The sequence below is a fragment of the Phoxinus phoxinus genome, assembly GCF_949152265.1.
Source record: "Phoxinus phoxinus genome assembly, chromosome: 24".
Classification (NCBI taxonomy): Eukaryota; Metazoa; Chordata; class Actinopteri; order Cypriniformes; family Leuciscidae; genus Phoxinus; species Phoxinus phoxinus.
The window spans coordinates 25,635,534-25,662,043 of record NC_136899.1 but is presented as its reverse complement, the minus strand read 5'-3'; the positions used below and the strand labels follow the sequence as shown (position 1 = coordinate 25,662,043).

Here is a 26,510-nt window from a genome sequence, read left to right as displayed (position 1 = left end):
TTGTAATATTGAATAACATTTTACAGTTAAAATTATAATCATGTATGTTTTTCAACACATCCCAATAAGTGTACGTCTTTAAAGCATGACAAAGCATTTGCAAAAATTACATTTGCTCGACTTTCAAACTACAAAATCAAATTGTGAATATGGCTAAAAATCAAAGAGTTTCTATAAAACGGACCGTTAGAGGAATATTGACCGTGGTAATGCTCGAGTTCAAGACCATCCTTCACGGTCGTACCGGATCAATACCACTTTCAGCTGTACTGGACATTACTTAGACAACCACAATCCAACAGCGACACAAATAGAGCAAGATGCATGTAATCACAGCAGAGAGAGAGAGAGAGAGAGAGAGAGAGAGAGAGAGAGAGAGAGAGAGAGAGAGAGAGAGAGAGAGAGAGAGAGGGAGAGAGAGAGAGAGAGACAGAGAGAGAGAGAGACAGAGAGTGTGTGAGAGAGAGAGAGAGAGACAGAGAGAGAGTGAGAGAGAGACAAAGAGAGAGAGAGAGAGAGAGAGAGAGAGTGTGTGTGTGAGAGAGAGAGAGACAGAGAGAGAGAGAGTGTGAGAGAGAGAGAGAGAGAGAGATCGAGACCAGTGTAAGAAACGAAGGGAGATCGATCATTGCTACAGAAAACAAATCGATTTTTACATTTTCAACAATAACCTCATATAAACGTCACGATGCTCGGGGGATTCGGGCTGCTAAAAGCGCTCGAGTTATTGAGTAAGTTGATATGGTTGCTCTGTGTTTCTGGCACAAGTCTGTTGAGTCTCTAGATAAGGCTTAGGGTCCTCCTTCAATGCATATCAACTGGATTTTTCTCATTCTATCATCTTGATTTAGTAAGCACCCATACGAATAACTGATTATTACACACACTGCCTGTAATTAGGGCTGTTTTCGACTAAGGATTTTTATAGTCGAATCTGATTCGTTAGATTTTGCCGTAGTCGACTGATAGTCTAACTTTTTTTTTTTTTTTTTAGATAGGAGCTATATTTTTTTCCTTTCAAACAAAAGAGCTAAAAAAAAAACTAAAAGAAAAACATGGTGTGTAACAAATACCTTTTATTCATTTAAAGCCAGATGAACAAAACATATCACACATATATCAAACATCAGAAAAGTTCACATAAAATAGGAACAAATTGGCTTCAAAAACAACAACAACAACAACGTGCCAAAACATGCCTTTATCTCTCACTTAGGAACCTATTTCTTGGCTTTTAATTCACAGTTCACACTCGGGAATCGGGATAAAATAAATAAATAAAATTAAACTTAGCGCAACAGCCTGGCACTAGTCCAAAATGTCAAAAACATTTTTCAAAATACAATAAGCCTACCTGAATAAATAAAAACAATTACACAACAACGAATATAAACATAGGCCTAATATAAGTCATAATCGAATGGGCTTCAGAAAGTGCACATGCAGAAAAAAGAAAAGAAAAAGGAAAGGATGTCTTCGTTGCTGAGACGCTTCGCGCGCAGCCTTCAGCTTGCACTTAACTTGGGTCATCTTTAACCTTCTCGAAATACTCCCACACTTTTGATGATTTTTTAGAAGCCACTGAGAGCCAATAAATCTGTAAATGCTAACAAATGCGGTCCGGACGTTAGGCATGTAGTGTGCTGCTGCTGCTCATTGGTTACATAACACTCAGCGCCGCCGCTCCCACCACGCGCATCACGCGCTGTGCCCAAGAGCTGAGGGGGCAACAAACAAATAGCCTAATGAAAAATCAATAATTATAATGCCGATATTATTTCAGTATAGAAATATAGACATCCCAAAGGAAGTTCCGGGAGTCTCCCGCATATTGATAGCGGCTCACTGATGCCCGCGAATTAGTTCAAATCTCCGGAATCTAGAGCGAGCGCGCCCGCGAGACAGAGACTGAGCTCCAAACCGCGTAGCGCGTGCACGGCAGAGAGAGAGAGAGAGCAAGTCCGCGCGCGTGTTCCTCATGAAGACGAAGTTTCACGGGGTAGGGGGCATCATAAATAAATTATGCAATTATGCTTAGGGCACCAAAATACACCATGAGGTTCATAGTCGAATCAGACCTCTCCGAATCGAATCGTCGAATCCTCGACTATTAGAAGTCAGCCCTACCTGTAATATTGTTATAGTTCAAGCAATTGGCTTGATGTTAAAATTAATCATATATGCAACCAAGGCTCATTGGAAAAACATGACTTGACGACATTTCTGCAAAATTATATTACATTTCTTCTTTTTTTGTGTATGGAAGCTTGTTTCCGCCACAGAATAAAACATTTTAAAAGACAATTCTGACTTTTTATCTCACAATTGCTTATTGCTTTATTCTGTGGCGGAAACATACTTCGATTCCATATGGCACAACAAGTGAAATGTCCAACGAGTGACGCGGAAAGTGTGTACCAAACAGATGGCCGTGATTCTGGCATGTTTTACAAGGTTTGTTTTGCGTATTGTGGCATTTCGGAAATGAAATGTCCAGTTAGTGTTAAAAGGTTGATGCTCTATATATCGTGTTTATAAATAACATACCACATATATTAAACCTGGCCAACAGTGTTAAAGGGTTGAGTATGATTTCACTTTTCTAGTGACGTCACTAACCCTAAAATTTACATAAGCCCGCCCCCGGGAACACGATTTATAGATTATCAAGACAGAATATGCTAATCAATGATTAGAAGATAACTACACATAATCTACATAAATTCATCAACTAACCATTCAGAAATGTCCTGTTACTTCTACATGTTGTCACTTCTTCTCGAGTCTCTCCATCTTTCTGACTTCAGTTTGAACATAAAGGCTAAAAGTTTTTGAAATTTTCAGTGCATGTGTGTGTGAGGTAAAAGAACACAAGCTCTTGTAGCTCTTGTACAACACTTTTGCTGAAGCAAACATGCTTTAGCTGCTTCTACAAGCTCTTTTAGCATGACTTGTGTTTCATGGACCCGAGCGCTTCACATATCAAGAGTAATGCTGCATCGGGACAGCGACAGAGCAAGTTTACTACATCAGAAAAGCCAAACATATGGAGCTGGTTATGTGATGCAAACCTCAAAATGTATTAGTTTATAAATCATGCACTATGACAAAAGTGTTTTGAGGTCATAACATAGTATTGTGGAAGTAACTGCATTCAAATAAGTCTTCTGCCCCTGTAATCATCATTATGTGTGAAAAGCCACTAGTATTAATTTCACCGAACTGTATAGGAACGAGTTTTGCTAAATATATGGCTAAATATGAATACATGGCTAAACTCATCTAGTTGGTTCAGAGGTGGACAAAGTACACAACTTCCGTACTTGAGTGAAAGTACAGATACTACTGGTCAAATATTACTCCGTTACAAGTAAAAGTTGTAAAGACCATTTTTACTTAAGTAAAAGTACAGAAGTACTCATTTTTAAAAGTACTTAAGTATAAAAGTAAATGTCAATGCATTGTTTTATTATTGTTGCATTGTTGCATGTAATAGCCAATTTACAGTATTATGCCTCTGAATCTCTGTCTGCCGATCATCATATCAATATCACATTTATTTCTATAACAGTTCCAGTCGTGGGATTGAATAAGTCACTCCATAACGTCCACAATGGTTACGGACACACAAACGGCTGTTCACAGTTTTTTGGCTTTTAGTATGAATATGTTAGCCTTGTTATCTATAAGCTAGTGTGCTCCAAAACAATGACAAAATTAGCATTTAGAAGACCAAACCCAACGTTGCAAATTAGAATCAGGTTGATGTCAGAATCCAATGTCAGATTGACGTTAATCTCCAACGTTGGACAGATGTTGTATTGTGATTGAAAATCGGTTGACGTCAGAAACCAACATCAGTCGAGTTCTGACGTCAACCAGACTTTCATTTACAACCAAAATGCGACCCAAATCATCCCTGACGTTACTACTCTCTACTCAAGGAAATGAAGTGGAGTAAAAAGTACGATATTTGTCTTTCTAATGTAGTGAAGTTAAAGTAAAAGTTTCCAGAAAAAAAATAATACTCAAGTAAAGTACAGATACTCAAAAATTGTACGTAAGTAAATGTACTTTGTTACTGCCCACCTCTGGTTTGGTTCCACCCTAAGCCCAACCCCTTCATTTCATCTTCTCCACCCTCTGTAGACACACACCACAAACTCCACCATCCTCCTTCAAAACATCCCAGGAATCCCTGAGATGTGTTTTCCCTGTGACCAGAACAAAGGCTTTTATACCCTATTCCCAGCATCTCCACTGGTATCAATCAAATGAAACCCAAATGAATCAAACTGAAGGCTGGGTGAGAGTCAGCCCTCAATAAAAGCTATAGAGCATGATATATTACGAGACCTGTGGCTGACACTACAGGGTTCAGGCCTGTCGTAAAGCCACCGCTTCTGCCTGACTAGTCCCTTTTACCCGTCGAGTTGGCTTTCACTCCCTCGCTTTACAGGAATCTCCCCCATCACACAGTAAACCTGCATTCAGTCTGGAGAACAGCCAGAGACCCCTCGCTGTGAAGAGCCCACCCCCTCATTCAATGTAAGGCCGATATATCTGTACCTACCATAGAGATGACGAGATTGGCATTTAATATTCAACAATATTATTGATCTGCCTGCATTAAGACTGAACTAAACTTAGCTGGACGATGGCATCACTGTTTTCTCCAGAATGGCTATATATATATAAATGAACTATTTTAAAGGGGTGGTTGATTATGATTTCACTTTTCTCACAGCAGCGTGTCGTGGATTTATTGGCAGTAGCTGGTCATGTACTTGCTCTGCAACAGCAATAACCAACAACAGCAGCCGATCTGTTCCACCAAGACCAAACATATCAATATTGTCATATCTATTACCATGTCACATACTCCAAGAGTTGGAGAATTATTTTCACTGCACATCTAGCTGCCTATTATGTATTTTTATATTGTTCTATAACACTCAGGAGCAAATTCCCTGAATATTTGTTCCACTTTTATGAACTGTAAGTCTTTCGCAGTGAATCCCCTTCAGGCTTGACCTGACCTGACTCATCCTCCACCTGGTGTAACTGTGGCTGACGCATCGCTGAAGTCATCCGTATGATTTAAGATGTAGGAAAATGACACAGTCACATGCTCATCTATCACTTTTATTATTGGACCTGACTGATTCATTCACTGTAATGAAGTGACTCAGAGGACAAGAGCGCTGTTGATCGAGACTCAGTCTCACGGGTTAACCAGCTCAACGGCAGGCCAGTATGTTACAGCGCTGATGTAAATCGGCTCGATTCAGAGAACATGGAGAGTAAGATCCAAATACAACTAGTGTTGTCAAAAGTACAGACTTCCGTACCAAGCCGGTATTGAAATTTTCTAAATGTGATGATACCAGCATTTCCCTCTAGCACTTTGATTGATGTTGAACGGATTCTTAAACACCTCTGATTGGCCATTGCGTTCACACACTCAACATATATGTCTCTCATTGGCCATTGTGTTCACATACTCAACATATATGTCTCTGATTGGCCATTGTGTTCACACGCTCAACATATGTCTCTCATTGGCCATTGTGTTCACACACTCAACATATATGTCTCTGATTGGCCATTGTGTTCACACGCTCAACATATATCTCTGATTGGCCATTGTGTTCACACACTCAACATATGTGTCTCTGATTGGCCATTGCGTTCACACGCTCAACATGTGTCTCTGATTGGCCATTGCGTTCACACGCTCAACATATGTGTCTCTGATTGGCCATTGCGTTCACACGCTCAACATATGTGTCTCTCATTGGCCATTGTGTTCACACGCTCAACATATGTCTCTGATTGGCCATTGTGTTCACATACTCAACATATATGTCTCTGATTGGCCATTGTGTTCACACGCTCAACATATGTCTCTCATTGGCCATTGTGTTCACACACTCAACATATATGTCTCTGATTGGCCATTGTGTTCACACACTCAACATATATGTCTCTGATTGGCCATTGTGTTCACACACTCAACATATATGTCTCTCATTGGCCATTGTGTTCACACACTCAACATATATGTCTCTGATTGGCCATTGTGTTCACACGCTCAACATATATGTCTCTGATTGGCCATTGTGTTCACACGCTCAACATATGTGTCTCTGATTGGCCATTGTGTTCACACACTCAACATATATGTCTCTGATTGGCCATTGTGTTCACACACTCAACATATATGTCTCTCATTGGCCATTGTGTTCACACACTCAACATATATGTCTCTGATTGGCCATTGTGTTCACACGCTCAACATATATGTCTCTGATTGGCCATTGTGTTCACACGCTCAACATATGTGTCTCTGATTGGCCATTGCGTTCACACGCTCAACATATGCGTCTCTCATTGGCCATTGTGTTCACACACTCAACATATGTGTCTCTGATTGGCCATTGTGTTCACACACTCAACATATGTGTCTCTCATTGGCCATTGTGTTCACACACTCAACATATATGTCTCTCATTGGCCATTGCGTTCACACGCTCAACATATGTGTCTCTGATTGGCCATTGTGTTCACACACTCAACATATGTGTCTCTGATTGGCCATTGTGTTCACACACTCAACATATGTGTCTCTGATTGGCCATTGTGTTCACACACTCAACATATATGTCTCTCATTGGCCATTGTGTTCACACACTCAACATATATGTCTCTCATTTGGCCATTGTGTTCACACACTCAACATATGTGTCTCTCATTGGCCATTGTGTTCACACACTCAACATATATGTCTCTGATTGGCCATTGCGTTCACACGCTCAACATATGTGTCTCTCATTGGCCATTGTGTTCACACGCTCAACATATATGTCTCTGATTGGCCATTGCGTTCACACGCTCAACATATGTGTCTCTCATTGGCCATTGTGTTCACATACTCAACATATATGTCTCTGATTGGCCATTGCGTTCACACGCTCAACATATGTGTCTCTCATTGGCCATTGTGTTCACATACTCAACATATGTGTCTCTCATTGGCCATTGTGTTCACATACTCAACATATATGTCTCTGATTGGCCACTGCGTTCACACGCTCAACATATGTGTCTCTGATTGGCCATTGTGTTCACACACTCAACATATGTGTCTCTCATTGGCCATTGTGTTCACATACTCAACATATATGTCTCTGATTGGCCATTGCGTTCACACGCTCAACATATGTGTCTCTGATTGGCCATTGTGTTCACACACTCAACATATATGTCTCTCATTGGCCATTGTGTTCACATACTCAACATATATGTCTCTGATTGGCCATTGCGTTCACACGCTCAACATATGTGTCTCTGATTGGCCATAGTGTTCACATACTCAACATATGTCTCTGATTGGCCATAGTGTTCACATACTCAACATATGTCTCTGATTGGCCATTGCGTTTAAAGGGGTCATGACATGAGAAACCAAATTTGCCTTGATCTTTTGGTATATAAGAGGTCTTTGTGTCATTAAAACGTCCTGCAAGTTTCATAGCTTAAGACGTCCTCCCCATTATAAACGAATCATTTATTTAATCAAGCTCTAAATACAGCTCGTTCTGGATCCATGGTAAGAAGTGACGTCACGGTACGAAGTGACGTACCAGCGTTTGCATATGACCGCCTCCAGAACAAGACAACTACGCTTAAAGCGCAAGACAACTACGCTCATTTCGTATCGTTGTCGCGCCCGCGCGCCGCGCGCCTCACAAGTGTTCAGTCGACGGAGAGCAAGTGGGTCTCTGTGTACAGGGAGATTACGACGCCACAGATGTGCTGTTCCTGGCTGTGGACAAACAACATCTTTGAATACGCTGCGAAAGATCCAGTCGTCAGGGAAAAATGGATGCAGTTTATTTTTTGCGGACGTCTCAGTCACGGCAGTGTTAGTTTAAGCGTTTGTTCTATACATTTGAAGGATGACTGTTTTGAGCTATGCCAGAAAACTGTTGCTCAAAGATAAGTCCGTGCCGTCTATTCTGGGCTCAACAACGACGACGCAAACTGTAAGTAATGTATTTAAAACTTTAAACTACTTTTTAAATACGCTGAAAGATCCAGTCATCAGGGAAAAATGGATGCACTTTATTTTTTGCGGACGTCCCAGTCACGGCAGTGTTCTATACATTTTAAGGATGACTGTTTTGAGGAAAAAATCCCAATATGATGCTTGGCTTTGCCAGAAAACGGTTGCTCAAAGATAAGTCCGTGCCGACATTCTGGGCTCAATAACGACGACGCAAACTTAATTTTTACCATGGCAAATATAAACACATTTGTATAAGAGAATCTTGAAAATATGTCGCCTTTCTAGTAGGCCTACATGTGATAGAAAATTAAAAATGTTGCCTTTATCAATGCTGCATCTTCAAAGATGGCCTGTCTGTGCATGCATTTTTGTCCGTGGTACACCCTATCATTTCATTGAAATTAGTTAAATAATGTTAAACTGTTAGCAAATGAAGCTATAGGATAATTATGCAACAATAATCCGTTTTCAAGTGTCTCGGGTTAATTTTTTTTTATTAATTCAAAATAGTTTCACTTTCCATGTGGACACGGGCTGATCCAGTCTTCGTTGTTGTGGTGATGGTTAATTTTCCTCTGATTCTGGCTCAAACATAATAAGGTTTTATCATTGCAAGAGCCATCGCTTCGCGTGAATCACCCGCTATTAAACAGTTACGCCGAATCCGCAAACGTTCTGGCTGGGGGCGTTAATAATTGATGCATAGGCACTGACGTTAGCCAATCACAACAGTGGGCGTTAACACTGAACTCTTAAAGGGGAAACACCCCCAAAACAGACTGTTTGAACCAGAGGATGAGAAACAGGGTGGGAAAAGGTCATAAATCACTACATTTTAAAAGTTTTTTGTAAAAAAAACTATAGTAATACTATAATTGCACCTAAGGGAACATAATAATAAAATAAAATAAACCATGTCATGACCCCTTTAAAGCACCAATAAGGTTAGAAGTTAATGTTGGTTAAAAAATTGGCAGTTAATTTATCCAACTTGTAATGTTTATAAATGAGGTAAAATAGGTAAAAAATGCTGTAAAACTGTTGTTGAGGTTAGCTATTTTTATCTATTGCAATAATTCATGTTAAAGTGCAGACCCTTGTTGTAAAGTACCATTAGCTGTTGAAGTCTCTGTAGAAAAGGAGGGAAATGAATGATCTTATCTAAGGTTTGTATTGGTCTCTTGATTGGTCCCATTTTCGACAGTAAACTAAACAGAACGAGTAAGGGAGCAGTCCGCTGGTCATTATCACAAAATAATCTAGATAGGGAGATCAGGACTGGGACATGAATTATATACACATTGATATCCATCTTGTAACACGACTAAACAGGATATACAAGACATGATTACAAACTAGAACTATAGGGAATTCCCTGGGACAACAGCAATAACTGTATTTATTTTTTTAAAGCAATGTTCATCATATTCCAAAAGCTGGAGACACTAAAACATACAATATTGACGTTTTGACATAATCTAACATGTAAATCATTTACGGTATGAATTATTATTCGTATTAATAACTTTACAGATGTACAAATGAGCTTTTATTAATCTAATATTGAATTTTTTTTTTGACAGATGGTTCAGTTCTGCATTTCTACCGCTGTAAAACACCAGCTGTTCAAAACTTTCCCAAACTAACAACAGGCCATATATTTACTCCAAAGTCCTTAACAAATTACTTAATGCTCCAGTAAGAAGTACAAGGTGAATAACACAGCGTCTAACAGGAATCATTTGCATCCGCATTTAATGCATTAGACTTATGGCAAGCAATATATATTAAGTGCATTTTTATGGTATAACAGATCAGCTTTCTTTTCACTGTTTTTTTTTTAAGCATGTATAACAACTGTTTGCTTTCAGCGTTTTTATTAAGGTTCCTCTATGACAGATTGGCAAGAAAAACGCTTAAACCATCCGAGAGACCAGCTGCACAATACTGCATTGACCACATGCCATTCCAGGTCAATTTCAAGCTAATTTACTGTGTGACCTCCGTTGGCTCACATGAATACTGCCTATATTGTACACCGGCAAAAAAAAAAGGTTCTTTCTCATTGGCAGTAAGAGCAATGAGAACTGAGATCAGACAAGAGCGGACTGCTCGAAGAAAGCAGGGAGGGGACAAACAGAAGATCAGATCAGACAGGCGTCTGTTTTCCAGACCAGCATCAAACAAGAGATATTACCAGTGCAACTGAGCCTTACACACGTCCTGAGCTTCTTTTAAAGGGGGGGGGGGGGGGTAGATAAAATAAAAAATGTAATAAAAAATTAAATTAAATCCTGAATTGGAATATTGAAAGATACTTCTCTAAAATACAAATGTTTTGAGAGATTTTGAGATGAAAAGTTGGATGAATTATTTAAATTTTACATTTGAACTTTGTTCATCTTCGAAACACAAAAGTCAAAAGTTGCTGGTTCAAAAAGTTCATAAAGAGATCGTAAAATTAATCCATTTGAATCAAGTGATTTAGTAAAAAATTTCCTGAAGAGACTCGATCGCTTTATTTGATGAAAATACTTAAAGGTTCTCTAAGCGATCCTGGGTGACGTCACTTCTTGTTGACGTTCGAACTATTGCCAAACAAAACGGAGGCTAGCTAGACCCTCCCTCCTCCTCATCCGCGCACTAACCCCCCAAACCCCACCCCACATCATCCTTGTCGGTGATTGGCTGGAACAGTTTGTTATGTTTCGTGGTGCGGGTTAGTCCAGGTTGTTTTTGTTGCTGTTTGTGGAGCCTGGGGTGTCTACAGAGACCGCGTTTTTTTAGAGTGTGTTCAGGAGACAGACAGCTAGCGGATAGTGAGGAGATATTTGCTGTATGGGACAAAAAAATGTTTGGCCTAAAAAAATGCGTGACATCGCTTAGAGCACCTTTAATTTATTTGCTTTTATTCACATATAAACATTGATCAGCGAGAAGCTCAGCCATACTTGCTTGATGCGTAAAAACCTCATTGGTTCAAACCACACACGGTAATGAACTTGAGTTTCTGTTAACCATATATGATGTGTGCATTGATAAATGTTTAAATGTGGATAAAAGCCTAAATTCAATCTGTTAATCATTTAAAGCAATCGTGAGACTGTCTTTGGTTCACTGCAGTTTTAAGGAGAAAATACTCAGCAATGCTGTCGACTTATGAATGTATGGTTTGTCTTAAAGCATATCATTTATTTATTTTTTACTACAGGGGGACTTTAAAAGATCTAATTTTGTGATTTGAAGATGAACGAAAGTCTTGCGGGTTTGGAACGACATGAGGGAGAGTAAACGATGATAGAATTGTCATTTTTCCAAAACTAAGTCTGAAAGATTCACAACAACCTTATAATAAATAAACAGACACTCAGAATGTGGAAAAAAAGACAGCATAATATGGTCCACAAGATGAAACCATAAAACATTTTTTTTTGGGTAGAGATGCTAAAATATCTCCCAAATATCCAAGCCGCTTGCTTCCATAGTAATCCATACATTAAAGCAGTGCTTCTCAAATAGTGGGGCGCGACCCCCTAGGGGGGCTCGGAGCGATGCCAGGGGGGGCGCGCGAGACCCCGAAGAACATGCTTTTTCAGGAAGTGGTTATTTTTTGCACCGAACAAGAGTACAGAGCAGGAGATATGAAGTGTAGATAACAAACAACATGGAAAAATATTTAACAGGGATGAAAAGAAAGGCGGAGAGAGACGGAGATAACGAGACAAACGTAAGTCTCCCGAAAGCTAAGACGAGGAAATATGACGAAGCGTATGTTGCGCTTGGCTTCACCGTGACTACGGTGGGAGACGAAGAAAGACCAGTATGTTTACTGTGTCTAAAAATATTGGCAGCGGACAGCATGAAGCCAAATAAATTAAGGCGTCACTTAAAGACATTACACCCCAATCACGCTGATAAGCCACTTGAGTTTTTTCTGCGAAAACGTGCCGAATATTGCCAACAATCGTTTAGCTTTGTGAATGCTACTTCAGTAAACCAGCGAGCACTGTTTTATTTATTTTTGTTTTATAGGTCAAAGTGTTTGAGAGTTAATGTTGCTGTCAATTTTATTTTTTTAAATTAATTTATTGATTATATATTTTAATTTCTGGCAAATTGATGCACTTTAAGCCTTTCTTTGTTACAGACTAAAAAACAATGTTAATAAAGTTATTCTTTGTTTTAAGTTGATCTATATTTCTTTCTTTTTTCTTTTTTGTTTTCTTTAATGTTAATAAGGATACAATGTTATGCAGAGGTGTACTTATAACAATTTTATAGACAAATTATACTATTTACAGTCGCGGCGGAGAGTTGGGGGGCGCGAAATGTTTACTTCTTCCTGGGGGGGGGGCGTAACAGAAAATAATTGAGAAGCACTGCATTAAAGGATGGTGATCATCGGTGTCAGAAATGTCCAAAAATACCACAGGTGACATTGTGATGTGATGTTCTCCTCCACTATTGTTCTCAAATCTAATTCACGTTTTTGTATAAGAAGCTTCAAGAACGTAACTCCAGGTTTGATGTCTTGATGCCAAATGTAATTGTTTACAGTCTTATTACTGACTGTAGACTGTCGAATTTGAATATGAACATATTTATTCAATAATATTCATTTCCAGTGACTTATAATTACATTTCGGTGTGTTTCTCACAGCCTCAGCTTTTGTATAAAAGCTTGTAATACAGTGCACGGGTCATATGGACTACTTTTATGGTACTTTTTTGTCGTTTTAGGGAGTTTGACAGAACACCATTCACTTTTACTGTATGGAGCAGGGCAAAGGAAAAAGTAAATGATGAAAGATTTAGCATTTTAGTCTGGATTTTATATTTTTGCATTTCTCTGAACATATTATGCATGCATATTAAGTCACTGGATACAGGATCAAAACCAGTTCTGAACGACTGCCAAACAAGCTCTGGAAAACAATGACCGGATCCGTTCCTATAAATATTTTTCCTAGGATTTCTATTGACAAGAGTGCATGAAAAATAATCACACTAATATGATAATGCACATGTAGAGTACCAATGAAAAGTTTGGACACACTTGACTAACTTTGTTTTGCATGATCTTTAAAGAGCTTTTGATCTAAAAGCTTGAACTGTCACGGTGGGTAGTGGAAAATGGAAGAGGACTCAAGTGCGGAGTGAAATGAAAGGTTTAATTAAGATAAAACATAAAACCAACAAAGGAAAACAGAACTTACTCCAACACGGACGGGGCAGGACAGGCATAGACACACGTAACATGTACAACGAACCAGCACAGGACAGCAAACACAGGAAGACTAAATAGGGAGGCAAACAAGGAGGGTAACGAGCAGGACAGGTGGGACAACTTAACCAATAATCAGATAACAAGGGGGAGGGACCAGACAATGACAAGAGCACATGGCCCCAAAATAACAAAACACCCATGTGCATCACCAGACAGGACAGACATGTGACATTACCCCCTCCCTACGGAGCGGCTACCAGACGCTCCATAAGACCAGGGCGGGACGGGAGGGACAGACCAGGGCGGGGCGGGAGGGACAGGCGAAGCGGACAGTTCATCAGGCGGCCAGGGCGAAGCGGACAGTTCATCGGGCGGCCAGGGCGGTGAAGACCCCTCGGGCGGCCAGGGCGGTGAAGACCCCTCGGGCGGCCAGGGCGGTGAAGACCCCTCGGGCGGCCAGGGCGGTGAAGACCCCTCGGGCGGCCAGGGCGGTGAAGACCCCTCGGGCGGCCAGGGCGGTGAAGACCCCTCGGGCGGCCAGGGCGGTGAAGACCCCTCGGGCGGCCAGGGCGGTGAAGACCCCTCGGGCGGCCAGGGCGGTGAAGACCCCTCGGGCGGCCAGGGCGGTGAAGACCCCTCGGGCGGCCAGGGCGGTGAAGACCCCTCGGGCGGCCAGGGCGGTGAAGACCCCTCGGGCGGCCAGGGCGGTGAAGACCCCTCGGGCGGCCAGGGCGGTGAAGACCCCTCGGGCGGCCAGGGCGGTGAAGACCCCTCGGGCGGCCAGGGCGGTGAAGACTCCTCGGGCGGCCAGGGCGGTGAAGACCCCTCGGGCGGCCAGGGCGGTGAAGACCCCTCGGGCGGCCAGGGCGGTGAAGACCCCTCGGGCGGCCAGGGCGAAGACGACAGTCCATCTGGCGGCCAGGGCGGAGACGAACAGGGTGAAGACGACCACTCGGGCAGCCATGGCGGTGAAGACCCAAGCGGAACAGGAATAGACCCTTGCTCAGGAACAGTCACAGACACCACCGGCTCAGGAACAACAACAGCAACCGGCTCAGGAACAGGAAAAGACACCGGCTCAGGAACAGCAACAGACACCACCGGCTCAGGAACTGGAACAGACACCACCGGCTCAGGAACAACAACAGCAACCGGCTCAGGAACAGCAAAAGACACCGGCTCAGGAACAGCAACAGACACCACCGGCTCAGGAACTGCAACAGGCACCACCGGCTCAGGAACTGCAACAGGCACCACCGGCTCAGGAACTGCAACAGGCACCACCGGCTCAGGAACTGCAACAGGCACCACCGGCTCAGGAACTGCAACAGGCACCACCGGCTCAGGAACTGCAACAGGCACCACCGGCTCAGGAACTGCAACAGGCACCACCGGCTCAGGAACTGCAACAGGCACCACCGGCTCAGGAACTGCAACAGGCACCACCGGCTCAGGAACTGCAACAGGCACCACCGGCTCAGGAACTGCAACAGGCACCACCGGCTCAGGAACTGCAACAGGCACCACCGGCTCAGGAACTGCAACAGGCACCACCGGCTCAGGAACTGCAACAGGCACCACCGGCTCAGGAACTGCAACAGGCACCACCGGCTCAGGAACTGCAACAGACACCACCGGCTCAGGAACTGCAACAGACAGCGGCTCAGACACCGGCTCAGGAACCAGGGCGAGCAGCTCGGGCGGGGCCGGCAGGGCGAGCAGCTCGGGCGGGGCCGGCAGGGCGAGCAGCTCGGGCGGGGCCGCCAGGGCGAGCAGCTCGGGCGGGGCCGCCAGGGCGAGCAGCTCGGGCGGGGCCGGCAGGGCGAGCAGCTCGGGCGGGGCCGGCAGGGCGAGCAGCTCGGGCGGGGCCGGCAGGGCGAGCAGCTCGGGCGGGGCCGGCAGGGCGAGCAGCTCGGGCGGGGCCGGCAGGGCGAGCAGCTCGGGCGGCGCGGCAGGGATGGCAGTTACCTCCGGGCTGGTCTCTGGGTTAGAACCCACCAGACGACCCGATGAAGAGGTTCCTCTCCTTCTCCTCCTCCGTCTCCGGACCACCGAAATCGGAACAGCAGACACTGGCTCCGACTCAGGAACAGCAGACACTGGCTCCGACTCAGGAACAGCAGACACTGGCTCCGACTCAGGAACAGCAGACACTGGCTCCGGCTCTGGAACAGCAGACACTGGCTCCGACTCAGGAACAGCAGACACGGGCTCCGGCTCTGGAACAGCAGACACGGGCTCCGACTCAGGAACAGCAGACACTGGCTCCGACTCAGGAACAGCAGACACTGGCTCCGACTCAGGAACAGCAGACACTGGCTCCGACTCAGGAACAGCAGACACTGGCTCCGACTCAGGAACAGCAGACACTGGCTCCGACTCAGGAACAGCAGACACTGGCTCCGACTCAGGAACAGCAGACACTGGCTCCGACTCAGGAACAGCAGACACTGGCTCCGACTCAGGAACAGCAGACACTGGCTCCGACTCAGGAACAGCAGACACTGGCTCCGACTCAGGAACAGCAGACACTGGCTCCGACTCAGGAACAGCAGACACTGGCTCCGACTCAGGAACAGCAGACACTGAAGGACTGAAGGGCGTCTCCAGGATCCGAGCTAAACGCTCTAAATAACCGATCAGTGCCCCCCCGGCCATGAGAATGGGCATCTCCCGATCTGTCTCCGACAGGGCAGACGTGGGTTGAACCCTCTCTGGCTGGGCAGACGTGACCTGAACAGTCTCTGACTGGGCAGACGTGACGCGAACAGTCTCTGACTGGGCAGACGGGACGTGAACGGTCTCTGACTGGGCAGACGGGACGCGAACAGTCTCTGACTGGGCAGACGGGACATGAACGGTCTCTGACTGGGCAGACGGGACGTGCACGGTCTCTGACTGGGCCGGCGCAGATCTCCTCCTCCTCCTCCGTCCTCCCCGACGGATGCCTGAAGACTGGAGGCTGGCCGAAACCACCGATGACGTCCCAACGCTGGACGGATCCAGTGACGAGGAATTACCCTCCAAATTCCTTTGGGCGCACATAAAAAAATACTTCGCCAACGAAATCCCATTCTCCCTCTCAGCAGGAGAAAGTTCACTCCGCTGAATCCACATTTAGGCTGGTTCGTTCTGTCACGGTGGGTAGTGGAAAATGGAAGAGGACTCAAGTGCGGAGTGAAATGAAAGGTTTAATTAAGATAAAACATAAAACCAACAAAGGAAAACAGAACTTACTCCAACACGGACGGGGCAGGACAGGCATAGACACACGTAACATGTACAACGAACCAGCACAGGACAGCAAACACAGGAAGACTAAATAGGGAGGCAAACAAGGAGGGTAACGAGCAGGACAGGTGGGACAACTTAACCAATAATCAGATAACAAGGGGGAGGGACCAGACAATGACAAGAGCACATGGCCCCAAAATAACAAAACACCCATGTGCATCACCAGACAGGACAGACATGTGACATGAACTTAAACACTTGAAGTAAATTAGTTTTAGTAGAAAAACATAAGCATATGTGTGCATTTTAATGTGTTGGACCAGAGATAAATGGGATTAATGGGAACTCTTTCAACACTTTACTTTGCACTCGCACAAAAAAACTTCAAGGGATAGTTCAAGCAAAAATTAAAACTGTCAGTAATGACTCTCCCTCATGTTGTTCCCCGTAAGACTCTCCTTCATCTCCGGAACACAAACAAGATTTTTGATTAAATCTGAGAGCTGTCTCACTCCTCCATAGGCTACTAGGTAATTTAATTTCATTCTGCCGGCCCAGAAAGTTAGTAAAGACAATGTGTAAAATAGTCTAAGTGACTACAGCGGCTCAACCTTAAGTTTATCAAGCGACCAGAATACTTTTTGTGCGCAAAAAACAAATAACTTTATTCAACCATGTCATTCTCCTAAGCTGTTGACGTAGTGTAACAGCGCAGCGCTTCTGGGTTGTACGTCAGAAAGGAGGCTCACTATTGGCCGACGCTGGTCATGTGTGTGATGCGTGTGATGCTGGCCAATAGTGAGCCTCCGTTCTGACGTACACCCCAGAAGCGCTGCGCTGTTACACTACAGGAACTCACTCAGAGACACACAGAAGAACATCAAGAGTAGAATAAAGTCCTTTTTTTTTTCCGCACAAGAAGTATTCTCGTAGCTTGATAAACTTAAGGTTGACCCACTGTAGTCACTTGGAATATTTTAACGATGTCTTTTCTTAGGCCCTGTTTACACGAGAAGGCTCGCAGGTTCTCGTAAAAACACGTAAAAATATTTTATCGGATGTGCCTTTCGTTTAGACGGCGACGGCGGTTTTGGGGCTTAAAAACGCAAAAAAGTGAAACCACCCTCCAGAGTGGAGATCTTAAAAACGCTCCACCGTCGCGTTCCCGTTTAAAGGGTAAAAACACAAAAGTCTGCTAGACTCACGGTGGCTCTTGTCGCGTACGCGCTTACGTCACAGGCATGCGCCAGTACAGGAAAATAACAAAACATTATTAAAGGCCATGTTGCAGGTTAACCACCACTGTCGATTAATGGGTACATAAATCACTCAAGATATGTATATCATCTTTAAAATGTCTCAAAAATGGTCTTAAATACCAGTTTTTTACGTTTTTGGTATTAACGTTTTTTTTTCACGCAATTCTGTGATGACGTCACGTTGGGGAGAAGTGGAGGAAAGGTAGCCTGATGGCCGTCAAAGCCAATGAAATGCATGGTCCGAGTAGCCTGGGTTTCCCCAGACTGCCTTTGCGCAGCGCGATTTTATTCTCGATCTCGATTTTATTCGATTTTATTCCAGTCTCAACGAGAATTGGGTCTGGCGTTAGCCAGGCTATGGTCCGAGGAGAATGAGTGGAGAGTTGGTGAAGTGTCCTGGTGAGTTGCTATCATTTAGCAACGCAGCAATGAGATAACGACACATATTTTGTTTTACTGTCATTGAATAGCACCGAGTGAAAAATCAACGTTTTCTTTATAGTGGCGGTGATCATGGTTAGTTCAGATAAGTAACGGTAGCCTTTGTCACAGTACTGGTAAACTTTGTCTTTGTCATCTATAAATAGAAGGCTTCGTGCTAGCTATATGGGCGTTTCTAAGCGTTTATCTCTTCCTCCGGTGAAAATGTTGTTGCACACGTAGCCGCCGCGCGTCTGTCGCGGTGTTTGGCAGGTGCTCGCGCGGGCGGTGCCGTCCCGTGGAAACTGCGCTGGAAAGCTTGTGCTGTAGGGCAGTGAGTGTGTTTTGGTCGCTGGTTGAGGAGCTCGCCCCGCGACATATGTGACTGAATGCTGAATGCATGCTGCCTGAACCCGTTTGTGCTGAAGATAGCATACACACATCGCAGGATCATGGTCCCCTTCAAGCCAGCACGCACGAGTAGCCTATGTTAATTGTTTGTTTACTTTTTTCACGAAGTCTTATGAACCAACTTAAACAGTTATAGGTGACTATAGATGTGTTGTATAGACCATGATCATGTTCTATAATCTGCGCTATCTGAATACTCTCGTCTACTACTCTCTCTAGTCACTCTCAGCGCTCTCCAGGCGGGCTTTGGTAAACTCTCTCCCCAAGGTGACGTCATGGAATGGATTGTGGCGGAAAGGAGAATCGTTGGCGCTGTAAGATAGTACCTACTTTTTCGTATTATATTCCGTTTTGTCAGTGGTGGGCCGTCAGGGCCAGCAAGGCCTTCTCTGCTGGCCTAAACACTATCAGAATCACTGACTTGCACTTTAATATATATTTTTTTATGAATGAGTATTAAATTATTCCCAATAGTCCATTCTCTTAATTTCATAGCTTTTCTCTTGGTTGCGCTGCTTCCAGTAGTGTTTATTTATTTTAGCGCTTTTATCCAATCATATTTCAGCCATCATGTGTTGCCAGGGTCAAATATATCTGCCTCGAGGCCTTCAGAATCGATAGTGCGGGCGCCTGTAGCCTAAAATGAATGGCAATGAAACTTTTGCTTTAACCAATCAGATAATCAGTCAGATTTAATCAGCCAATCAGATTTCGAGTTGACTGCACCGCGGCCATCTAGCAGGCATACAATAACGTAAGCATTTTCACGCCCTTTGATTGGATGGTCAGAGCGTTTTTCTACTATTATTACTGGTAGTCAGAGCTACCTAACCGCATCTGTAGCAAACTGTGTAAACTAAAATATATTCCTGTAAATTAGATTTAATCATTTTTCAACCCGTAAATTAATGTTTCTTTCCTTCCTCGATCACCAGCAGGTTCAAACCTACCGGAAAAAAATCCCTTATCCAGCTTACGCAGAGTCACGGATCTATATCGATCTGTCCGGGTAAAAACAGAACTGACTGTAATGTATTCTATGACTGATTTTGAAGGCAAAAGTACTGCTGATCTCATTGATATCGTTCAAAAATCTGTGTGAGAGCTTGTGTCTGCTGTAACGTTACACATCGTCATGTTTTGCGGTGTTTTCCTTGTTTACTGCTTCTGTCGAGCAGACACTCTCAGCACTAAAGCGAAATAAACTTATGCCAGAAATACAACGGGACGGACTGGACTTTCAGCACATTAGCCTCGATGGCGATAGAAAAGGTTGTTGGGACTGAAACGCACAGACAACCTGTCCTGTACAACAAAGTAATTTAAGTATTTTTGAGGAAAGAAATTAGGATGGTTTTTGTGTACAAAATAGTCAGTAGTTTTGGAGAGTATAATGCATTTTTTGCTCCCGTTTTTGTCCGTGGTGAATAAGATTTTCTTCCTAATTTTTATTGTAAATGTATAATCAAAACAACTTATTTTTTCAAACATTAATACTATTGTAACCATTGAGGGATAAGACAAGGAAGGATCCGTTTCTAAACTTATAATCGGAACGCAACCACTAAACACTAACACAAAAGCCGAACTCACTCGCTCGTTTGTCGTTTCTCTCTACCCGGCGTTTCCCGAACTCATCGCATTAACCCTATAACTGCCGGTGCGTGCGCTGCGACACTATTAAAAGTTATTAATTCAGGTTGGACATCACTGAAGGCCTAGGTGTGAAATGCACGGCCCGCCACTGCGTTTTGTGATACCCAACAACATAAAATACAACGGATAACATTTTAAATGTTCATTACCAACAAGCAAATTGCACAAATTCGTTGAAAAATTTAACCTGCAACACGGCCTTTAAACTAAAATATAGTATTAACTTCAAATAATAATTTGAGCGACACGCGAAGAGCAGCGAGGGTTAAAGCAGCAGCTTTACCGTATTAAACATGACAACTAGTGTCAGCGTCTCTTTCTCTATCAGTGCTCCACATCGCCACCTAGCCGTCTGGAGTGCACACTACATCCAATCTCACACACTTTTGTCACCATATCAGATTCTCCCCATAATGCTCGTCTAAACGCAGAATAAAAAGTGATAACACAACGCCACTTTTGCGTTTTCTCTTCAGATCGTTACCGTGTAAACAAGCCTTACTTTCTGGGCCGGCAAGTTTCAATTACACAGAAGCCTCTGGAGGAGTGAGACAGCGCTCAGATTTAATCACACAACAACATGAGGGAGAGTAATTACTAACAGAGTTTACATTTTTGGGCGAACTACTCCTTTCACAAGAAAAGCTAACCTCTAACTTAAAGTTATAATCATTACTGATACCTTCATATAACCAACGAAGCAGAAACACATCCCAGGATTGTGACACAGCACTTATCTGTCAAAAGGATTCACTATTAAAGGTTTTTCTGTCCAGCAGCTGCTGTGAAGGTCAGAGGTCATGTGCCGTCAGCGAACACATGCACCAGACCACACACCTGATTTACTGGAACCGAACGTACATTTACTAGATTAAAAAGCTCCTCTGCTGTCAGACGCAAGGTTGGTCTAGAGGACAGAGGAGCCGGACGTCCTCTTCAGATTAGAACGGGTGCAAGGGTGTCCCGGCGTGCCGTTCATCAATGCAGTCTGTGTCCGGCGGTATTGACATCTCAAAGGAACATGTCAGCTTTAGGAAGCAGACTTGCTTTGCTCATTGAGAAATTGATTGTAAACAGAAACCATGACAGATGTTTTTTTTTATGTTGCTCTCACTCATGTTTTCCATTTGTGTCCAATATGTTCTGAATCCTATTACTAGTCCTACAGTAAAAGCAGGAATGTCTGTGAATATGCCATTCTGTACTGTATAGTTAGTCCAGACCAATAGCATGGCTGTGTTTAAATACTGGATAGCGGTTAGTTGCATTTTGCCTAGGAAAACAGATGAGCACATTCATTATGAAAGCACTTTAGGTTCGGCTACACTTTATTTACATTGTATTTATGCATTTATGAACTGAGTAATATTAACCCTCTACTGCACGGTGTTGCCATATGCATATATGTATGTGTATATGTATGTAAAGTGTATATATGCATACACTTTATTTTACATTGTTACAGTGTAATTATGCATTTATGAACTGAATTAAATATTAATTAACTATGTACTTTAGGGTTTGGTTGAGGTAAAGTTGCATGTAATTATACATAATTTACTGTTATTACCATGGCAAGTAACATAATAGTAACAAGGACACTGTAAAATAGGTAATGCTTTATTTTACAGTGTCCTTGTTACACATGTTACATGTATTACTAACCATATAATAACGGTAAATTATGCATAATTACATGTAACTAACTCTCAGACAAAATAGTCCTACCTTAGCTCGAGTCTATAGTATGAACAACATGTACTTACTATATATATATATATATATATATATATATAGTAAGCAGTACAGTATAGTATATATATATATATATATATATATATATATATATATATTTCTTATTCCATTGCTTATTAGTATATCAAGTATATGGTTGAAATATATATATATTTTTATATATATTTATATTTCAAACCATATACTTGATATACGAATAAGCAATGGAATAAGAAATAAACAATGAAATGTATTAAGTTTACATTTACATTGTAATAACTTACAAATTATGTCACTTAAAAATAAAGTGTAACCATAAAGTGCAAGTTATTACAATGTAAAGTTAATACATTTTATTGTTTATTTCTTATTCCATTGCTTATTAGTATATCAAGTATATGGTTTAATATATATATTTGAAGAACCATTCTAAAGCCCAAGTTGCACACAAACCTGCAGTCTGAAATAATCGCTACATTTGAAAGTCAAATGACATCATACACGTTCGAACGTTCTATACGTCATCGTTCCTTCTTTCCATTTTGAAATACAACCGTGGAACATAATAAATAAACAGATATTTTGATTTCTACTACTAATAATAAATAAACTAAATGCTCAGCCAAATAAATAAACATAGGATACGAGCACAAAATGCTAAGAAAAACGACTGTCCCTGTAGCAACAAGTTTGGATGTGATCGAGAAAACAGATGTAGAGCAAAACACCAGGAAAGTGTGGGGTCGAACATTTCTCCCCTGTTGTGTGCTGGAAATCACACACAAAAACACGTAAACTGCCAACGAGGCGCCTAACCTAACTCAAGAAGATACAAGATCTTTTTATAAACCATCTGCGAGAGAAGAACCGTTACTCGAGACTTTACCTCACAGTTCACATTCACATCTGATTTAAAACGCACTTCACCATTTACTAATCAAAACCAAATAAAAACCACGTCTTTTCATTCGGCGGCATAACTTTACCTTGTGGCTTTTATTACTAGTTTTCTCTCTTCACTTTCGAAGCCTCATAGGGGTCTTTTGTCAACGTGTATCCCTCTGTTTCCCTTTAACCCTTACAGAGCTTCTCTTTAATCCTTCAGGCAGAACAAATCAGACAGAACAGTCCGTCCCGCGTCCGCCCGCTGTGAACTGAGGTATTCCACAAACTCGCGTTTATGATCGTCTGGAGCGTTCGCATCGGAGAGAAAGAAGAGCTGATGAACGCTGGAGGAAAAAGTGTGAGGTCAGCAGAGCCCCCGACAGGCCCCGCCCCCTCCTGACGTCACCGCGGATGCCTTATGACGTCACGAACCCTCTGACTCCAGCACTATGGGTAAATTTCATATTCATAAAAGTAAAATAAATAATGCGAACCCTTGTTTGAAGGTCTTTAAGGCTGTATTCTCTCCAATGTAACGTTTCCCCCCCATTTCTCTCCTTGTATTGTAAACTCAGTCCTTTTTAGTTGAGTTATCTTATTGGATGTCTTGTTATAGTTGTAAATGTTTTATGTTATATATCCTTAATGTCTTCACTCTAAAAAATGCTGGGTTGTTTTAACCCAATTTTGGGTCATATGGACAAATCCAAACGTTGGATCAAAAATGCAATTTAAACATTTAACCCAAAGGCTGGGTTTGTCCATATTTGACCCAAAATTGGGTTAAAACAACCCAGCATTTTTTAGAGTGTAATAAAAATAAATAAAAATAAAAAATAGAAAAGGTGGTTTTGTCTTTAAGTATTTAAGAAAAGCAAGCCTCTGTAAAAACGATTATATTAGGAATATTCTCTGTATTTTTTTACATTTTATTTTGTAGCTCAATCTCTCTATATTTTATATGTGACGTTATTATTATTATTTTATTTATTTTGATTGGTATACTTTTTATTTATTTATCTAAAAGTAACAAGACAGCATGTCATGTAAATCTTTGAAGTAAATATTTTCATGTTATTTTCATTGGAGATAAAACTTTAATTTAATAAGGTGGGTAAACAACAATAATTTCATTTTCATTATGTTCCTCTCATCAGAAAGCTGTTAACTTTCATAAATGGTCTGTCCCAATTATGTTTAGTTAGTTTAGTTTTCATGGACTTTTAGTTTGTATTCATCAGTTTCCTGTTTACTGTGTTCAGTTTCCCGCCACTCATCGGGTTGTTTCCATGGACACTCATTAATCACCACAGCTGTTCGTCATTGTCTCATTATCACTGTGTATTTAAGTATTTTTGCTGCACTCTGTCTAGTTGCAGTTTCTACAAAAGTCTACTTTGAGTTTAAAGGATAATTCTGGTATTTAACACCTTGAGTCTATATTGTAGTTTGTTTTGGATGAACAAGAGTGGTGGACAAAATTTTTTTGACAATGGTTTTTGACTATAATAGAATTGGCCATGGACCCATTTAACATTGGAATCAATGTGCATGTCCGAAAATGTCATTAAAACAGCCAATAATGTTCGTTTACAAAACTGTTAAACTCACCGAGTGGTTAGTGGTGTTCGTTGATTATTATAAACAATATATCGTCGCAATATATGATTCCAATCCGTTTATTTTGCTATAGTGGAACTATTTTTTCAGACACTTCACAACCGTGTAACTTCCGCTCAATATTTGAATCTGAAGCGTTAGCACACTCCCGACCACTTGATGGCGATAACCGATGTTTATGTCTCGCGGGACACTCGCGGTCACAGTCGAGTTCAACTTCATATCACAAGTAACAATTAATGAAGGTTTTGTTTGTTTATTTGGCTTACTCTCCCGGAGCACAGTTGCTCTGCTCGCTCGCCTTATGAGAAACGGAAGCGAGCAAAAAGACGACATCGACCAAATGTAAACAGCCCCCTTTCCGTTTCCGGTAGCGCATTTATATTAACGAGCACTCAGTCCTTCAACAGAACTCAATGGGATTTTACAAAATGACGAATAAAACACGACAGAAACTGAATTTCGCAACACTTTTTGTTTCTGGAACATCAACGAACACCACTAACCACTCGGTGAGTTTAACAGTTTTGTAAACGAACATTATTGGCTGTTTTAATGACATTTTCGGACATGCCCATTGACTCCAATGTTAAATGGGTCCATGGCCAATTCTTTTATAGTCAAAAACTCGAGAGAGGAACCATTGTCAAAAAAATGTTGTCCACCACTCTTGTTCATCCAAAACAAACTACAATATAGACTCAAGGTGTTAAATACCGGAATAGAAAAGGACTAGCTTATATCTGACCTTCTCTGCCTCGTCTTTATCATTGGACTGACGGTGTTACGTGGTCATTATTATTATGATAAAAATAAGCACAATAGTTTACATTCATAACTTTCTCCCTGCCCATGGCTCTAGCCAAGTCCACTTTTAATTCAGTATTACTATGTATTTTTTCATTATAATTGTATTAAACCAATAGGTTTAAGCACATTTGAATGTTTCTTGAAGCAAAAGATCAATAGTAGATTTGTAGTAATCTGGGAGTTATGAAGAAAAATGTAAATATAGATCTCTGGAATCTAAAAATAGTTTTAATTAAACTATAAATTCCAAAGAAAGGTAATAGTCATTTTTTATTTTTGGCGTTTTATCCGATTTAAATATCAAAATGTTAGTGAGAAGATTAGAAGAAGAAGAAAAAAAACTTTATTTATCTTCCCAAAAATAGCTTTAATTAAACTATAAATTCCAAAGAAAGGGGAACACGAGAGAGAGAGAGAGAGAGAGAGAGAGAGAGAGAGAGAGAGAGAGAGAGAGAGAGAGAGAGAGAGAGAGAGAGAGAGAGAGATTAAAAAAAGAATGAAATCAGATCTGTTACTAAGTTTTAAAGGGGGAAACCAGGCTTTGTTGAAAGATTTGGGTGGATTCTTTACAAAGAGGAATGATGGAAAAAGATGTACAAAAAAACAGACCCAGAAAACCTTGGTTGCTAAGATTACATAAGCACATAAACGCGACGCCCTAAAGAGGCGATGCAGCTTCACACCGCATTCCTGAAAACTGCAAAACTGCAGGAGTAACTCTGAAATGTTTTAAGTTTATTATTTGGACTGATTTCAATTGTATACAGGCAGTAAGATGCCATTGCATTGATCAATATAATATATACAGTATATAGGCCTATATATATATGCGCACTAATATATATATATATATATTCACTTTTATTCATATCATAAAAAAAAAATTTCTCCTAGTATCAGACGATGTAGCTTGTAATTGTTATTGCATGTCCAGCACTGCCCTCTTGTGGTCCTCTATGTGAACTACATCATGAGTTGATAAAAGCAGTTCCATAAAGAGGAGAATTTATAAAACAAAGAAACATGAGTCTGGTAGTTGTAGTTTATGTGGATCACCGTAGAGCATGCACTAATATATTGATCTGCTTATGAAAATGAAAGGGTATTTCTGTTGAAAAAATTACAAGAAATGGGGATAGGAAATCTTAAACTTAAAACACTCCTGCATAATGTATTGAATCAT

General features: G+C 41.7%; 1 protein-coding gene across 2 annotated transcripts in view; it reads right to left on the bottom strand.

Annotated features, from left to right (window-relative positions):
* Window positions 1-23,295, bottom strand: part of itgb1a (integrin, beta 1a) — a 79,646-nt gene extending 56,351 nt beyond the window's left edge. For both annotated transcript variants that reach the window (XM_079601883.1, XM_079601884.1), the window contains exon 1: window positions 22,999-23,295. The gene's annotated coding sequence lies outside the window, so the exon portion shown is untranslated. The remainder of the gene's footprint in view (window positions 1-22,998) is intronic.
* Window positions 23,296-26,510: the final 3,215 nt, after the last annotated feature.